This window comes from Amblyomma mixtum, chromosome 4 (assembly GCF_055824585.1).
Source record: "Amblyomma mixtum isolate Tamu chromosome 4, ASM5582458v1, whole genome shotgun sequence".
Taxonomy (NCBI): Eukaryota; Metazoa; Arthropoda; class Arachnida; order Ixodida; family Ixodidae; genus Amblyomma; species Amblyomma mixtum.
Window position 1 is genome coordinate 73,924,450 of NC_143015.1, and position 19,492 is coordinate 73,943,941.

Genomic DNA, 19,492 nt, shown 5'->3' on the forward strand with positions numbered 1-19,492 from the left:
TTGAAGGATGGAGGAGAGATCGTGCACGGAAAACTAGCCACCCTGTATATGGAATGCCTTTTTTTTTATTTAGCAAATACTGCCGGCCTGTGTTATAGGCCTTAGGCAGGAGTGGGGTACAAACATATTGATAAAAATGACAAGTACATTGCAAAAGAAGCAGATAGCGAACAGAGCAAAAACCAGAACATACAACATAAAATCGATTGCAAAGGCATAGAACATATGATGACATCGAACCTGGCCGCAAACGAAGGCATCGGACTTGGCCCAAAACAAGGATACATAAGAGCCCTATACATCCTTCAGAGCTTGTAAAAATAAATTCACCGAATCGCAATTGACAACATCAGCAGGTAAACCATTCCACTTAATGATAGTATGGGGCAAGAACGAATACTTAAAAACATTAGTTTTGCATGAAAACGCGGCACCTTTCTTAGTATGGTAAGAGCGTGTAGGGTGTCGAGATGTGTGCTCAACTAAAATTCCTTCCTCTATGGTTAGTTTATTGTGATAATACAGGTAGAATAACTTTAATATTTCACGATGACGACGCATGGCCAGGTCTTCAAGTCCTGCGGTATGCAGTAGGGCTGTTGGGGAAATATTCCAACTGTAACAATTAAAGATAAACCTAGCAGCTTTGCGTTGGACATTTTCTATTTTAAGTTTGTTACTTTCGGTCAAGGGATCCCACACTGCCGCAGCATATTCCAAGGAAGTGCCGCAGCATATTCCATATTGTGACCCCCAGCGGACCTAGAGCTTGGAAAAACGCTAACATCATCTTAATTCATTAGAAAGGAGACGTCAAGGACTTGAAGAATTACAGTCCGATCAGCTTATTGTCTGTTGCCTACAAGGTATTTACTAAGGTAACCGCTAATAGGGTCCGGACAACATTAGATTTCAATCAACCAAATGATCAGGTAGGCTTTCGTGAAGGATACTCGACAATAGACCATGCTCACGCTATTAATCAGGGGATAGAGAAATGCGCAGAATATAACCAGCCCCTATATATAGCGTTCGTTGATTACGAGAAAGCATTCGACTCACTAGGAACCTCAGCAGTCATGCAGGCATTGCGGAATCAGGGTGTAGAAAAGTGTTATGTGAAAATATTGGAGGATATTTATAACGATTGCACAGCTACCATAGTTCTCCGTAAAGTCAGCAATAAAATTCCAATAAGGATAGGTGTGCGGCAGGAAGACACGATCTCGTCTATGCTATTCACTGCCTGTTTACAAAAGGTATTCCGGGGCCTGAAATAGGAACGGTTGGGGATTAGAGTTGAGGGAGAATACCTAAGTAATCTGCGATTCGCTGATGACATTGCCTTGCAGAGTCACTCAGGACATGAACTGCAAAGCATGATCAATGAATTAGACAGGCAGAGCAGAACGGTGGGGCTAAAAATTAGCATGCAGAAAACCAAAGTAATATTCAACAGTTTAGCAAGAGAACAGCAGTTCGCAGTTGATAGCGCAGTGCTGGAAGTAATAAGCGGGTATGTCTATTTAGGGCAGGTAGCGACAGCAAACCATTTTTACAAGGAATATCGTACAGAACACGGCGGATTTTTTTATTTTGCCTACATTGAAAAACAGCTGTCGAGGCTGGGCTCGAACTCGTCACCTTTGGTCCAGCAGCCGAACTGCAAATTCATGAAGCCATCAAAGGCAGAAGAGTTTATACCTATCCAAACCATTTGCAGAAAGGTATGCTGCATATTTCCTCGTGACTAAACGAACGCATGGGCATATTTCTGTATTGCCACTTTGCCAAAGTCTTCAGCCTATCTGAAATCACGTCCGCACATCTGTGGAAGAGACAAATGCGTCGGTTCGTGCTGAAGCGCTTGTAGAATAATGCCAACGCAGCGGAGTCAATTTAATTTTGACAGGTTTATTCGCACTTACACAGCAATACCGAAAACACTCGATAAAACATGCTGGCGACACAGAATAAATATCGTCATCATAATCATCATCAGCATCATAATCGTCATCATCATTTTTACCAGCCTGTCTACGCCCACTGTAGAGCAAAGACCTATCCCATGTTTCTGCAATTAACCCTGTCCTTTGCCAGCTGCACCCACCGTGTCCCTGTAAACTTCTTAATCTCATCCGCCCACCTAATTTTCTGCCGCCCCATGCAACACTTTCCTTCTCTTGGAATCCACTCCGTTACCCTTAAAGGGACTATGAAACAAATTAATTGAGATTACGTAAAGATAGGCAATCCATCACTCGTCACCCCAGCGAAAGAATTTTCGAGCTAGCATGAATAACAACGAAGTTATAGACGATTAAAAATCACGCTTCTCCTCTCCCCCCTCAACTCATACGCGCGGAGCACCAAGAAAAAATAAAGAAAACAGCTCCGGGACTGGGCTCCGCCCATGAATACGTCATTCGCTGACGTTCGGTTTACGGCTTCCGGTTGTCGCACTCCCGAGGAGCAGCGTGCGTCGGCAGCGTCTCTCCGGTCTCGGCGCTTTCTTTGCTCCCGAACTCCCGGCAGAAAGAGGCGGCAGAGGTAAATTGGAAACATATGCGTGAAGGCAATGCCCTGGCCCGCGCTTGCCCGAGGGGGTCGCGCGGCGCCTCGAGCAGACGATTTTCACCGCTACCGGAAGTGTGCCCGTGACGTCGTAGCTGCCGCGGCTCGAGCGAATGACAGCGTGTGGTGGCCTACCGACGTCATGGGACTAGTGACGTCTGTTTTCCCGGTTTTGGTTTTAAAATCGCTCCCTACGAAGACACCAATCGGCCCGCGAATTTTAAAAAACGCGATTTTTAAAAAGCCATAATAAATTGCCGGCTCACTTCCGAAGACTCATACTTGGTGTCAGTGCTTCTGAGCATAACTTCTAACATTTACAAGCGTCTTTTAATTCTTTTCATGGTCCCTTTAAGGACCAGCGGTTATCTTGCCTTCGCATTACATGCCCTGCCCAAGCCCATTTCTTCCTCTTGATTTCAACTAAGATGTCATTAACCCGCGTTTGCTCCCTCACCCACTCCGTCCACTTCCGGTCTCTCAACGTTGCACCAATAATTTTTCTTTCCAAAGCTCGCTGCGTTGTCCTTAACTTACGCCTAACCCTTTTAGTTAGCCTCCACGTTTCTGTCCACAGGTGAGTACCGGTAGTGCTGTATAGTTTTCTCTTGAGGGAAAATATCCACAGCAATAGACAAATGAAAAGTTGTATGCACGACAGGAAAGTAAAAATTTGATAAAGTGAGTGTGTGAACAATATGAACAGGGAACAAATGTGCAAATAAGAGTTCTGTCAACAGTGCTTCAAACCCAGTCAAGGCGGTGGTTACTGTTCAAAGTCCCGGGGCTGTACGTGGGCTTTGGGCGACGCTGTAGTGGAGTGCTCCTAAATAATCATGACCGTCTAGAGTTTGGTATTATGCACTGATAACGCGCAGTGCCGGAAATTGTTTCCATTTCGCCTCTGTCATACATCGAGATGCGACCGCCGAAGCCGCGATTTGGTCTATCGAACTTCGGCTCGCCACCAGATGCCGTGCCTACTATGTCACCACTGAACCACAGTCGTGAGCAAGGATTCATACATTTGAATTTCGGGATGCGTGGTTCTAGATGACAAACGAACACAATCTGGTATTTGACAGCTCGATACAATTTGCATCATTCGTACATATTTATAAGGGCTATCACCATTGCTTCATAGAGCTCAGGGCTTGAAGTGATCAACTGTTATATATAGCCAGGCCACACGCCTCTTAAACTGCGCATGCTCCATGGTGGCAGAGTTGGGCACTGTCCGTTTCTGCGAGCAATGCGAGCTTCTCAATGATACGAGCGATATAGAAATTTCGGCCATACAATAACACATAGTGCTCAAAGTTGGCCATGATAAGCTTTCTTCCAAAACGGCTCGTCTACTTCTACGATCCGTCACAGCAGCTCGCACGCTCGATATTGTGTATCAAAAAGTCTGCTATAACCTTGCTCTACAAATATAGACGGACCCAAGGTGACGCGAATGGTGTTTCGCAAGCTCTTGTCGACACGCCGTCGCACGATCAATGCGATCAATGCAGGTGCATAAGCACTGGCAACAGCATCAGCGAACCGGAATAGGCTGCGAACATGAAGCTGCAAACCTTGGGGCCCATTTCACCACCGGAATCCTGGATGTTGCTAATGGCGAAGCGAGGTCTTAGTACTACAGACAGCTTTCAAGCTATACCTTGTGAGTACTGTTAGGAATCCTAGATGTTGTTAATGGTGAGGTGAGGTCTTAGTACTACAGACAGATTTAACGCTATACCTTGTGAGTACTGTTAGGAATCCTGGATGTTGCTAATGGTGAAGTGAGGTCTGAGTACTACAGACAGCTTTCAAGCTATACCTTGTTAGTACTGTTAGGAATCCTGGGTGTTGCTAATGGTGAGGTGAGGTCTTAGTACTACAGACAGCTTTCAAGCTATACCTTGTGAGTACTGTTAGAACTTTGAGTCTTTACTGCACCCTCTGCTCCCGCCCAAGAACCAGCTCCAAGCAAAACACAGCCAATGACAATGCGTACAGAGACAGGAGGAAAGAAAAAAACACTGTGAACGAGGACAGCTTCATTGCTTGGTCATCAGCGTTGGCTTGAGACTCTTTTTGGGCACTGTTTTTATGAACGCCACAGGCTACCGAACTGTGATAGTAGCGATTCAGAGCAGTCTCGAACATCGTGCGCAAAAAATGGCTGTACACCTGAGAGTGCAGGAAGTCTTTCCGGACAGGGGTGGTGCCCATTGCGAGATTAAGCCTCTCCCGAGATTCTATGAATCCATCGCGGTACAATTCAAGCGAGCAGCGCCCCAGACGGTATAAAAAACACGCGGATACAGGCTTGGTTGCGCAGCTCATACACTCTTCTTGAAAACTGAAAAGCAGTGGCGTGTATTTGCTGTGTCTCTGAAAAGCGAGCCTCAGTTTCATGTCTAAGCCAACCTGAAGGTCATCCTCTTCGGGCTGTACAACTGTGCTCAAAGAACCGCCACTGACGATGCATGGCTTGAGTTGCCCTCTGTCCAGTGCTACCTCCAGCTCGTCCAAAGTGTCCAATGGGTTTGGGGGCAGCGTAACGCTTAAGCGTGACGTCACCTCTCCCCGAATGTAAACAGCCAGGGGAAATATACCTAGGAGCCAGAACAGCAAAATAATCTTCCGACCACGGCCCGAGTTGTACGTTACTGAAGTCATGAAAAAGGACGCGATCAGGAACATTGCAGAGTCGAATGCGGATTGTGCCAGGTCACCACCAAATCGAACATATTCCACGGCGATTAAGGTTAACCATGTGGCGGACATAGCGATAAAGAGAAGTACGAACGCCACTTGAGAATGAATCAGAACTGCAGAAAAGGAGACTTGAGAGACGTACGCTTCCTTCCACGTGTAAAATGTTTCGGGGTGGTAGTCAACTACAGCGGGAAACTTGACAAGGAGCAGATCGTCATGCTGAAGAGCAGTTTTTTGCATGATAACGTCAAGATTGCCCGATAGAATGTCCCAAAGTGCGCTCCTCTGAGTCTGATAGCCAACGAACTGCAGCGTTACATTCAAATGACGCAGCAGTGATAGCAATTCCTCGGCGTCTATTGTTTGGCATGAGCTTAATCTTGACTTTTTGAAGGCTCTATGGAGCAAACATCCGAAAGTTATTTTCTTATTTCTTAAAGAAAAGACACTCTGCTTATCTCTGTCCCGGATTGACTGCGCGCACCTTTTAGACAACACTGTTAGCTCTGGGATTTTCGAAGTTTTTCTGCTTTCACTTGCGTGGAGGGAATAAGTGGATCTTTTTGTACAGGCGCGTAGCTTTACGTCGAACGTGAGAAGCTCTTGTGGGTTCACATTCACGTTGTTTTTGTGGTGGAAAACAAACCAGTCGATTAAGTTTGTCCAAAGGGGCTGATATAAGGCGCGCCGCAAGCAGTCTGACTTCTCCCCGGAGGCTCCTAACAACAAAACCACCGTCTTCTTGTTGTCCATAATGTTCTCCACCAACGTACGGTAAAAACCAGAGTCGCAGCAAAGCCAACGTGTTGCCTTCGTTGGAACCATGCGCATCAACCTCGTTTCAAACTGGTCTCTGTGGTTGTGGCAAGAAAGGAAGGCCACATCGTCATCCCCTCCAACCCAGTGCTCTAGGAATGTTAACGTTTCGAATAACGGCGTGTGCTTTCGATTCCAATCTGGCATGCCTTCCCCATGTGCTGATGCAACAAGAATGCACGTAACTGCAAGAAGGCGATGCATCAGGTTCTTAATCGCTTTACTGGAGCCACGTGTAAAATAAACTACTCCTAATTTTGAAATTATGTATTTGTTACGGAAACACTGAGCCTGAATAAAGTCAGAATAGTCAAAAATAAGTCGAAAGTATTACTTTGCCGTCGAGAGAGGAGGTTTGCTGCGCTGGCGCTCGTCTTAGGCTTGTATGCTTCAAAGAAACAATAAATTACACGAAAAGAGGGGAATTCGCTCCAGCCGTAGAAATGGAATTATTGCCGGGAGAACGTTGTGAGACTTTACTGTTCTACTTTGGAGATCGGGAAATTCAATTTCTTTAAGTTTTTATGCATCGCAGTGGGATAGTATTTTACACCGCGACACTAAAATGATCTATTTTTAGAGTTACTGACACGTGCAAGGGCGGCAGAACACTGGAGCATGAAAAGTTCACCTTGAGTTCATCAATATTGTGACACTGCAATGACTTGAAAGTGAAAGACGTGTTAGCGTAGGCGACGTGTTAACGTAGGTGAGATGTCCACATCAGTTGCGAGGCTTTTGGTTGGGCCACTGCAGTTTAATTTCTTCCTCACAATATATCTGTGAACCGAAGAGCAGGTGGCTCCTGTAATGGAGAATACACGTCTGTCGCAAATCTGGATATAAAGTTTACAGCAATAAGTTTACGCAAGCATAATTAATTTGCCGAATTTTTCAGGAGCAGACAAAGAAACCTTGCTGTTTTCAGTAGCCACGTTTCGTCCATCGTTCTTTTCTGGATGCAATGCTTCTAAGAAGTGTGCTGCGAGCAGTCTCAATTTTCCTGAGATATTTCTCAAGTCACTACAGCTTAGTCTTGATGCTGCTTCAGCTTGAATGTTGCTTCGACCGGTCAGACACTACAACTGTGTATTCTCCGATTCGAATTACGGACCCTTGGAAATCACCAGACACCCTTGGAACGAACCACTACAGAGCGACATAGGAAGTTTACAATAAACAAGAAGTCAGAGGCACCGTAGCTCCAGGGTGAAAACATTATCTCTTCTGAAACATTTCAGGTTGTGTTATAAACGGCGTAAAAAACGCGGCAGGGAATCGTTACTGCTTGCCTTGTGCTGCTTCCTTCGTGCCTTCAGTGATAACCCAATATTGAATTCATTTCTTGGCCTTAGGTATGCGCGTAAACGCTTTTGCTTTGACCACAATTTCGGCTCAAGTGATTTCGGCAGCGAAAAAATTTTCGGCAACAATAATAAGCACTATTCGCTCCTCCACTCTAGGTTGGAAAGTTAATGCTAGGATTGACCAGGACAGCATTATGTTTCGAAACTATGAATGATCTATGATATTTTGCGGGGGTTACAATGAAGGCTACCTCCTAAAAGTAATTGCAGTTGGCCGGCAGAGATCATAACCCGGAAACAATGACGAGATGACGTCACGGACGTTTCCAAAATATTGCTACGGGTCGACTCAGAGAAGATGAGGCAGACGAAGTGAGAGGGCGCTTGGCGCGTGCTCGGGCTCTGAATCCTGCGCGGTGGCTTGTGTCTTGGCGTCCGGTGCGCCCTGTGCTTGTGTTGTGTTCAGTGTGACTGCACCAGTGTTCTGCGGGGTGTGAACGCCTCCTGCCACGTAACATCTTGGTGGAGGTGCTGGGAGATACGGTGGGAGATGTTCCGGTAAGAGATACGAAGATTTGCACAAGGAATATCAAGCTTAAGCTTACCTTAACGAAGTTTCCTTGATGCGCCTAATTGTTCATGGGAGATTTAATAGCAGCATTGAAGATGATTCGTGGTGTCTTCTTCTGCTTCTCTCTGCCAGAAACGTGGGCACGGATCGACCGGATGATTAATAATCATGGAGGACAATAATAAGGGGGGGGATTAAACACGTTAAAAGGAAGGGTTTAAGAAGGACGTTGTGGTTAATAATTTTTCTATCACTTGAAGTCCTTCACTGTTCATTCAGACGGGCCTATTAGCGCTCAAGTGGACACAACGGGTGTAAGACATTTGAGCATTGCATTAGTGGTTTCGAAGTTATATAATCATTAGCGTACGGTTGAGGTTGGACTTCTGTTTCTTTCAAGAATGAAATAGGGAACTGTGACAAAAAGCGGTGAAGCCTGAGGATATCACAGTTCCCCAAAACAGTGGATAAAGCAGCGTGCAACAAAGATATTCGAACTAATAACAGAGCATCACTAGCAAACAAGATAGTCACATCAAACGCCAATATATCAATGCCAAATTACATGCATGCACAGGCAGTACACCAAAAGTCAAGGCATTCTATAAGCATAGCACGGAATAACTAAATAAACGACTGACACAATCTACTAAGGTATAGCCACAAAGTTATTGGGCGCCCGACGAAAAAAAGCAACTCTGACGTGAAGAAGGTATTACACATTAGCAGTGAAAGTAGTTGGATTGTTTTGTTGCACATGAGAGTCCCAACCTCTCAGCGTAACTCTTTTCTGGGTTGTGTTGAACTATGTCTCTTATGGCAGAGGTAACCATAGGCAACAGTCCACCAACAACCAGGCAACAAACTTTAGCGCACATCGTAAACATCCAATAAAATTTTCGATTGCTCTGGAGATGGGGCTTATTGGATGACTGTGATCCCTTGAAAGTATACTGCCTTCCTGGTACGCCCCAAAGGGTGCTGTATAAAAGATTACTTTGGAAATGGAGAGTGGAAATTTGGCAATCAATTTCTTTTTCAGGCAGCTTGTTTCAGCAGTTTCAGGCAGTGGGGGTCGATAGCAATGCACTCAGGTAGTTTCATGGCTCTGAAGATGAAATGATTAGTATCGGCAGCAAATAAATTGCAAGGGCATTTGAGCTCGAACGTGATGGAAGCATAACTCCGTGCTTTTTTTTCATCTTGCTTTTTTTTTGCGCTTCTTGAGTAGCGCTTTTTGCGACTCGTGAAAGACCAGCATACGTGCCCGTATTGACGGACACAGGAGATGCATGGAGTGGTCATAGCGCCAGTTGTTCTAATAGCGCGCCACTTCTTGATTCACCCGGCAATCTGAAAATATTAGAAAGACTGGGAACGCTGCCAATAGAGCCAATGTTGAACCAGTACGGCAAGAAAGGAGGCGGTGGTAGCTGAAACACTCCTAATGGGAACTGTATCTACAAAGCATGCCTGCATGGGGCCATAAAGGTAGTGCGTGCTCAAGTTTTATTTGTGCATATTCGCGCTGCGAGCAGGGACACTACCCTTACCCCTGCTGTGAGAGGGGTTATTTGTGCACTGCACTGTAGTTGTTGTTGTAGCCTACGACAGAATGGCACATATCCACTCTGGGGGATCGGCCAAGAATCGGGTGGTAAAGGTTGGTATTCACCTGTACGTAGTAAAGGCAAAAGGAAAGCACACGGGAGAGGAACACCGGGGGAGTCTTCCACAAGAAGGGCACGGAGAGGATAAAAAAAAAGAAACAAAACAAAAAACAAATAATAGTAATAATATTTATAATTAATAATCATAATCATAAAAATATATATATATATATAAAGGAGTTTGGATTGGATAGAGAGTGAAAGAGAGAAAAGAGAATAATTCGAAAAATAATGAAGCATAAAAAGAAAATACTGAAAGCTTTAGCAAGGTAGTCGATGAGATTTCAGCAAGATATTTTGAATAGCGTCACAAACAGACCTGTGGCTGAACCCAAGTGTGGTGGCACCAAATAATAGCAAGTGTGGGCTGCTCAAACTAAGGCCAAGTTGCTGTAAGGGCAACTCCAGCAGTCTTCTTCTCAAAGAGGTGAAACGACGACAATACACTGCAATGTTGATTTTGGAGAAACGGTTTTTTTCTTCACTTCTGGATGGACAAGACTTTCGCTAAAGAGATTGATTCGGCGCATACGTGATGAAAAGACGTAATATTGAGACGGCTCTACGAGTATGGAGTCTATGCACTCTTTGCAGGAACTTTTACTAAAGCACAGTACCGGCCCGGTGACTTTCATACACGTAGCCTATTGGTAAGAACTATTCTCTGCCTTCTCTTTCACTCCCCATGGTATCGCTAACGTACCTTTGGAGGACGACGAAGTGTTTTTGAGAACGACGAGGACGCTGTGGTGCGCTCTTGTGATATTTTGTGAGCGGTTCGGAGCTGTTCAAGGACGCTGGGACTCAGGTGTTCAGGAACCACGAGCAAGAGGTTGTTCTAGTTGAGCACGGATGTGACGAGGGAAGCATCAGACCGGTTGGCAGCGAGGTGGTCGATGGCGGGGAGGATAGCGAGGAATCTAAGCTCCGTTCTTGGGAAATGTTGCGAAAGTCTGATATGGACAAAACGCATGCGTCAGGCTCACATCCGTTTGAGGAAGGGGGGTCGACAGGGTAACGGGACAAGCAATGTGCGTCTTGGTGCAAGCGTCTGGATTTATGGATGACAGAAAATGTATAATCTCAAAGGCGAAGAGCCCAGCTTCGAAGCCGGCCAGCAGGGTCCTTGAGTGAAGATAGCCAGTACAAGGCGTGATGATCAGTGGTAACAGAGAAGGGGTGGCCAAACAAGTAAGGGCGGAATTTGGCAATTGCCTAAACGAGGGCGAGGCATTCCCGCTCGGTTAAAGAATAGCTACGCTCTGGCTGGGAAAGGAAACGGCTCGCACGAACTAGCACAAAGATGCGCGCGCACAAAGGTCCTCTCTCTTTCCTTTTGCCTATCCCCTTCATTAAAATTTCAGTCGCTAGTCCAGCGTTGTCTCGTGTTCTTCTTTTATCCTAGCTGTTTTTCGTATTTTGGCTGGTGTTACTTAACGAATTTCATCGAAGCAAGGTTTGTTTATATTGCACAGATTAGCTGGGATGCAGTTTATATTATGTAAGATGATTGAGTACCAACTTGCCCTGTCGCCAGATTCGTAGGGGCACAATCAATATCTTTTAGTTTATTAGAAAAGCGCTACTTTGCTTTCTGCTTGAAGCGCCCTGTGAGAAAGGCCCTGGCTGGTATGAATAATTTAAGAGAAGGCAGTTTACGTTAGCGCTGAGTATGAGTTTAAAATGGTCCAGGCGCGCATGGCTTTTGCCAGACATAAATCCATGACATTAAAGTTAGAAGCAGTTGACAACACTGAGCCAACTGAGGCAGGTGGGATCGCTCAGGACTAGTACGATGACTGCATTGACCTGAACGAGCCTGTCTCTCTGTCTTTTTTGTTTATTCCATCGCGTAGAGCACCTTTCCTCCGTTTCGGATAGATGGCGGTAGGGTATCAAAAACGAACTATGCGCACATTCTTGCACGTCCCTGTCTTTTGTGTAGACTAAGCTATGATAACGGGAAAACGCCGCCATAAAAACGCAGCAAGCGTTCTTAGGGGCGTCAAGAGACATTCTAGACATGGTGCATTCTTGCGAATTCATTGCAACTCCCTCAAACCCTCCGACAACTCTTTCTCAGTGCAAAAGTTCGAGGTCTCCTTTTCGGATGCTTTATTTTAAACGCCTCTGGAATTACTTGGACACTTGCGGGCAGAAATGAAAGCGGGGACTCTTATGGGCAGCATTCCAAGTGGTCCTGTCCAGGCGGTGGTCCAAATAGAGTCACCAGAGTGTGACCAGTAATGTTTTTCTGTGGTTTTAAGCCCCTTGACGGACAAGAGGGACTTCGAACCTACTGACGCACGCCTTCGGAGCCAGCACGAGTTTTAAAATAAAGTGCTGATTTGATATGTGGCGCTTCAGCACCAAGGTTGAACACATGGTGTGACAATCGCAGAGGTGTTGGGCATCGGATTAATTTCGACCACCTGGGCACCTACAAAACACAGTGACACAGAACTGCACATGGCCATCTTTTGCATTTTGCTTCTATCGAAATGCGGCTGCCTGTTCAGGGATTAATCTCGAGTTGTTATTAAATAAACTGGTACTTAAAAAAACTGTTTGCTGAACAGCGCTGCTGCAAGAGGAACACAAACAACCACAAGAATACAAAAAAAAAACTCATAAGTGAATGCTCATGGAGCGTTTGCTGGAAAGCATGTGACTATAAATTAGGCTGAGGTGATGAAAGATGGCACTGAAAATGCACCTCCATCTTGATAATAATGTCAAACGAATGATTTTGCTGGGCCTCATGCCTACGGCCAGAAAGTTCATGGAAATGCCGCCTAGCGAAGAAAGACAGGCTACAATTGATCTGAATGTGGCTGCGGCAGTTGAGCTCTGCGTTGTGGTTGATGCTTTCTTCACTTGAAGTCGGGCGCATGCTTGACACAAGGCCTCACATTGGCAAAGTGTAGTGTTAGGCATTTGTTTGTGTGCAGATTCTGCGACCCACCTTGTGACCCCAACTTCGTCTTCGCCTCGAGTCCTAACACTGGATGACACCACCCCCCTTTTAACAAAAAAGGAACACCTCCGGCGCCGCACACGTGCTCTAATCCCTCCGTGTGCGGTAACCCTCCCCCGTGGTCCTACCCGCGCAGAAGAGGTTGCGCTTCGGAGGATCCGGGTCGGGGTTGCCCTAACTCCGGCCGTTACACGAAAGTGGCCGCAATTCGAAGGTGTATTTCCCCGCCCCGGGTGTCCAGTCTGCAAGAACCGAAATCTTGAGGCCGACATTCACCACCTGCTCACTTCACAAGAATTCGGCACGTGGCGGCAGCGGGTCTTTCGCCCGCTAACAGTGCTTCATACACCGCTCGGACACAAGGACCTCATCATCGTTCACTGCTCGATTTCATTATATCAGCGAACCTTTACTCATTTATTTAGGCATCCTCATTTATCATTACATGCCGTTTTATGCCCTGAGGCAATCAACATCGCATTAAAAAAAAAAAAAAAGTCGGGCGCATGCTTGACACAAGGCCTCACATTGGCAAAGTGTAGTGTAAGGCATTTAAACTATCAAGAAAAAATTAGCCTCTCCTGCAGAACTGATGGCCCTCACAGTGGATGATTTGGTGGGCCTTGCGGTGGAGTATCCAGTTCACATTCGGGAGGTGCTGGGCTTGATCGTATGTGCCGTCGAATACCCACCGCTTTACTGATGGATACAAGCATTTTCCGGAATAGTACAGTGTTTTGGAGTGTTCGAATGCTGGGGAACAGGTTACTGAACTAAACCGTAGAGTTTACGTCGGTGGTTCGTTCCGCCGTCACAGAACTGAAATCCGCATTGTGCGGTAAAGCCTTTTCGCGTCCATGTCAAGACAAAATGTTCAGTCAAGATTTCTTATATCTCTGAGAGCGAAACAGAAGACACAGAACTGTACTGTTTTGTAGTGTACAGCCTTTGTCAAAAGTAACCAGGCTGCATGGTTTCCTTCTAGCTTGTATAGTGGAGCCCTTGTGACTTTCCTAAAGACCAAAAGTTGTTGGAAGGTAGGAAGACCCCCAGTCCTTACCTTTAACAACCATTTAATCTTCAGGGAAGCTGTACGGGTTCCGCTGTACGAGCTAGAAGCAAACCATGCAGCCTGGTTACTTTTGACAAAGGCTACGTGCCGAAAGTTAGCTGGCTCGAAACTCTGCTTCAGTAACAGTACTTACAAGCAGTGAACGCACACAATAGTCTGACAGTGGTACCAATATTGGAATTTCTCATCAATTTTGGGCCGAATGAACCGCTGTGACGAAATTCTTGTCTTTACAGAAACAAACATATGCCTGTCCTCGTTAAATCGGTATTTCAGTGCAGCGCACAAATATTTCCTACCACAGCCGGGGTACGGTTCAAGCAGTGTTGTGGGTCGTTGTCTGCATATGCACATAAAGGCACATGTTTCTGACGTAGTTACACCATATGCGAATATGTGCGCTAGCATGGTGGGTTTCGCAATTTTGGCATCATTAAGCATTGCTGCCCTAAGATGTTTGTCGTCGGGTGTCGTCTTTATGAAAGGTGATGCACTTGCTTTAAAATGCAGGTGGCTCACCTGCCACCAAGATCATTTGACCTTGTGACGTCATCACAACCTGCCCAGGCTTGTGTGTGTGATTGTATACAATCACACACACAATCACACAATCACAATCACACACACAAAGTGCATCACCTTTCATAAAGACGATGTATATATATATATATATATATATTGTACAGTGCTTTATTGGCACGTTGAAGCCCTGGCGACGAAGACCCGGGCGCAAGTCGTCTAGAAACCAGCGAGGCGAGAGCCCGGCGCACAAGCGGCAGTTCTCCAGAACGAGCCTTCCACGGGCGGCGCTAGCGCTTCGTCGTCGTTGGTGGCGGTGCTGAATCATCTTCTATATATATATATATATATATATATATATATATATATATATATATATGTATATATATATAGGTTGCGAGAGCATAAAGTACTTGACTGCTTAGAAGAGTATGTAGCGAAGTATACGCTTCGTTAAAGGAAACATATTTATTCGACTCGACGTTTCGATCGGAAGACCGATCTTCTTCAGGAGTGATTTTACTTTGTTAATGCATCCCCTCTTATAGGGGTGGGTACAGAACAGGTTTTCTTTTCCCTCTTTTTTTCCCCTAAGTTTCTCTTTGTTAAGGGTCAGATTTTTATTTTTTATTTTTTTTTCCTGCCCTCGAGTTGCTGCACGGCCACGCACCTGTCGAGCATCTCCGAGTGGGACACGCCTGTCAACAAGCAAGCCTGTTTTGCTTAACAAAGCAGAGGCCGCATCTGGACGTTGTATTTTCTGCCTGTTCCTCAACCTAGCTTCTTGAGTTTCTTAAGGAAATTCGCTCCTGCTTCGATTCCCAACAACGCGTTTTGGGACGTATGTCGACTGTCGAGCACCGCATTGACACCGGTGCCTATTCCGCCACTGAACGACGACTTATTGAACAGGCGGACACCATGCTGAAAAGCGGCGTTATCCATGCTTCCAACAGCCCATGGGCCTCCCCGGTTCTCCTCGTCAAGAAGGATGGCTCCGTTCGATTTTGCACCGATTACCGCCGCACTATTAAGGCGACCGCAAAGGCGTCCACCGTTTTGCCCCGTATTGATGACGCTCTGGACTGTCTACAAGGCGAAAAGCTCCTTTCGTCACTAGATTTGCGCTCTTGTCATTGGCAGGTTCTGGGGATTCTATGTCACGTGAGGCATGCAAAAAGACGATATAAACGCTGCTTTATCGCTTTAATTCACAACAGTGCTGAAGGCAGCCTTCCTCATGAGCCAGCATGATAAAGACCGAGGAAAAAGCAATTATTTTGCAGATTTTTCATGCCTCACAAGAAGGTTTAGAGGACGCCCAGGAGGCGCCGGCGGACATGTTTATCCGAAGGCTGCCGAAGAGATGATAGCTTCAGAGCGGCGGCGGCAGCGTCCGACAGAGGCCGAGGTCCAGAGCGTTCTCTCCCGCGCATACTCACTGCTTCGTCTTCCTTGCGCGTGCTGAAACGGTGGTGGTACAACATAAAACCTATCTTTGGCGTCACAGTCCTCATTAGGCCGCTGCAACTAGAACGAAACACCATGAGAAATTCGGCAATAGATTTTTAGCCGTAGTAGAATAGAAGTTCGTAATCCACGTATAATAATGATCATTAAAAACACGAAAACGCGCACCCAAAAGTTGGACGTCCATGGTTGTTTAAAAAAAACATTTTTTGCCATTTTTTATGGTATATTCACCGTAAATACCATGACGTTTATGTTAGTTCACCAATGATTTTAACGATGATATGCCCGTACGATATAAAATATTCTTTGCTTTTCCTCGGTTGTTCGGTAGCTGCATGAGATATTAAAGAAATGCACTGGCAAAACTTTATTGGTGTGGCCTTGGGCCTTTCTTGCCACCCAGAGAATCGTTTTGGGCCTTCTGGAGGGAGAACGTGTATTGTTCCTCCCCTAAGAACATGCTTAGGGGCCCCATGGCAACCAACAGTTACCCGGAGATACTTTTATAGCATCGAGGCACACGATGGGAAATCTTGCGATGGGGCACATATCCTGTGACGTAACACCCAAATGTTAAGCCTGCTCGGATTTGCGTCGAAACAGCACGTTGCTCGTAAAGAAGCCCTGCCCCGACCGATGGCACATTTGCCATACTATATATGGCCGACCTGGGCTAGCCACAACCATCGGTAGCGGATTGGTTGCGCCACCTCCCATCCAAGCCGAGCTGCTCTCAGCAGAACGCTTAGTCTGGTTGAATGTACACAGCACATTAGACAGCTATGAATGTACCGCTTCTCGGGTATCCTTGCACTGTGGGTAGCTAGGAGAAGAGAAGACTACAGAATCTGCATAACGCATTTTCAAGAAGTATAGAAATGCAAACCTTCTACGGCTATGGTTGCGAGAAGGAAAACTTTTTCCCTTTGTGCAGCTGTACATTCGTTGAACAAGTACTTCAGACCGCGTAGTGGACACATCTAGGGTGGCCATAGTAGCTCAGTGCGCTCGTGCTGAAGGGCTCAGCAGTCAGTATGGCAATGGCAGCTAAGACATATTCTGGTAACGTAAACATCATCAGCCTCCATACGCACAGTGCAAGGCAAATGCCTATTCCATGTCTCTCCAATTAACCCTGTCCCCTCTGGTGTCTGGTAACCGGGAGCGGGAGGAGTGGGTGACGGAACAAACGAGGGTAAATGACATCCTAGTCCAAATCAAGAGGTAGAAGTGGGCTTGGGCAGGGCATGTAATGCGAAGGCAAGCTAACCGCTGGTCCTTAAGGGTAACGGAGTGGATTCCAAGAGAAGGAAAGCGTAGGAGGGGGCGGCAGAAAGTTGGGGGGGGGGGGATGAGATTAAGAAGTTTGCGGGGATATGGTGGCCGCAACTGGCAAAGGACAGGGTTAATTGGAGAGACATGGGAGAAGCCTCTGCCCTGCAGTGAGCGTAGTCAGGCTGATGATGAAGTTGATAAGCTTTTTAAAACGAAGTTTGAAAAAATGAGATAGAATATTTGCAAAAATCAAATAATATTCAAAATGTAGTAGACTTATAAGAAGAATGTGATTGTCTCTGGTAATACGAGTTGATTTTGAATAAAAGGTTAGCGCTCTACCTTAGCGGACATAGAATATAAGGCAAAAGTTGCTAAAAAAAAGAAAACGTTACTCTACACTTGCCACAAGTAGGTGATTCAATGTTAAAAAACAGAAGGTAGTGTCCAGTCTGTTTGCCATTTTTAGAGCCTACTGTACTTTTGTTCTTTTGCGTTGTTCCCTGTTTTGATTCACATACTTCAGGCTATGATGAACCAAAGCAGAAATAAAAATGAGCGCATTCTAAGTAGCGCGGTGGTACGTGGTAGCTTTAATCCACCCGTTCTGCAGAAATGTCGGTGTTGTAGACGTAGTCTTTGACGTTGGGAGGGAGAAATTGCTGCACTAGAAGTAAACGTCACTACTCTTCTGGAGGGTAATAATTGCTGCGAGGTTGGAATTGGCTTACTATGAATGATGTTCAACAGCAATTTGTGGCACCATTGATCGGAAGTCTCAGTGCTCATTAATTACTTCTCTTTTGTCGTATTGCGTTCTTGACTCATACCTTGCTTCGAATTCAGTCAGATTTTTTGAGTTGACGCTTTTTGTGATTACTATTACTTCACTTAGTCATTGTTTGATTTCTTATCCCGTCATTTTGTTACTTTATGTGTCCTAATTTTTTTATTAGTAATTTAGGGCCTTCGTTTTGTTCTCGGAATATATTACTTATTTACTACTCTGTAACTCACTTCCGGATATTGCCGTCCTTGGATTAGTGTCAATAATTAAAAAATAAATAAAAATGACGTGATGACGGCAATATCAGTTTTTGAAATTTCAAAAAGGTAGTTGCCCTCGGGGATGTGGCTCAACAAGTTTTGATGATTCCTCGGGTAATTTGAAAGTCGAGTTGTCGTAATGCGCGCAAACGGACGCCCACCGATGAGCGACATTCCGTGGCGCCTGTAATCAGGCATTCAGAATATTGCGACAAATCTTAGTGTTTGTTTGGTCAGTGTTTAAAGCTTCCGCGAAGCCGGTTTATTGCTTTGTTTGTTGCAAGACGCAACCAAATTTATCTCGACTGGTCGGATCCAGCCTCAGCCCGTTCTAGGTTGTTCCAGACTGTTGTGCTAACGTTGCGCGCGTATCTGGAAAGTTCGCTATCAGCTTTAAGTTCAGTGCAGCTGAGGGCGGCAGGCATTCTGTTCCACGACCGCCGAGCACGCTTATTGCTTTCGCCGCCGCCGAGTCAGGTCACTGTGGTCGCAGATCAGCCCAATAAAGAGATTCATTTGGAAGCCTTCTTTCGCTGCCTTCCTCAACTTAGTTGCCCTCGGGGATGTAACTCAAGAAATTTTGACCATTTCTCGGGTAATTCGAAATTCGCTTGGTCGCGAGGCGCGTAAAGAGACGCCCACCAGTGAGATATATTCCGTGGCGCCTATAATAAGGCAGGCACATTATATAATATAATATATTCAGGCACGCTTTCGTAAAGGATACTCGACAAGTGACCATATTCACACTATCAGTCATGTGATAGACAAACGGGCAGAATATAAACCTGTCCTATATATAACCTTCATAAATTACGAGAAGGCATTTACTTAATCCGAAACCTCCGCTGTCATGCAGGCATTGCGCAATCAGGTTGTAAAATAGGCAGATGTAAAAATGCTTGAAGGTATCTATAATGGCAACACGGCTACCATAGTCCTTCATAAAGCCGGCTGTAAATTTCCAATAAGAAATGGTCTCTGGCAGGGATACATGATCTCGAAAAAGCTATAAACTCTTGTTTACACGACATATTCAAAGGCGTTGTTTGCAAATTGTTGGGGATCGAAGGTAAAGGAGAATACCTTAGAATCTGATACGTGCTGATGACATCGCCTTCTTAAGTGAGTCACGCGAAGAACTGCAAAGCATGGTCAGTGAGTTATACAAGAAGAACGGAATGGTGGGTCTAAAAATTAATTTGCAAGTCTCGGAAGAGAACAGCACTTTTCAATTGGTAGCGAGGTGCTGGAAGTGGCAAGGGAATACGTCATTCTACGGCACGTAGTGACCACAGATTTCGACCACAAGAGTAAAATAAATATAAGGATAATAATGTGGTGCAGCGTACTTTACACGTTCTCTCAGACCATGAATGGCAGTTCATCATTATCCCTAAAGGCAGAAGTATATAACAGCTGTATCTCGTCGGTAATAACCCATCGGGCATAAACTTGCAGGATAACGAAAAGGGTTAA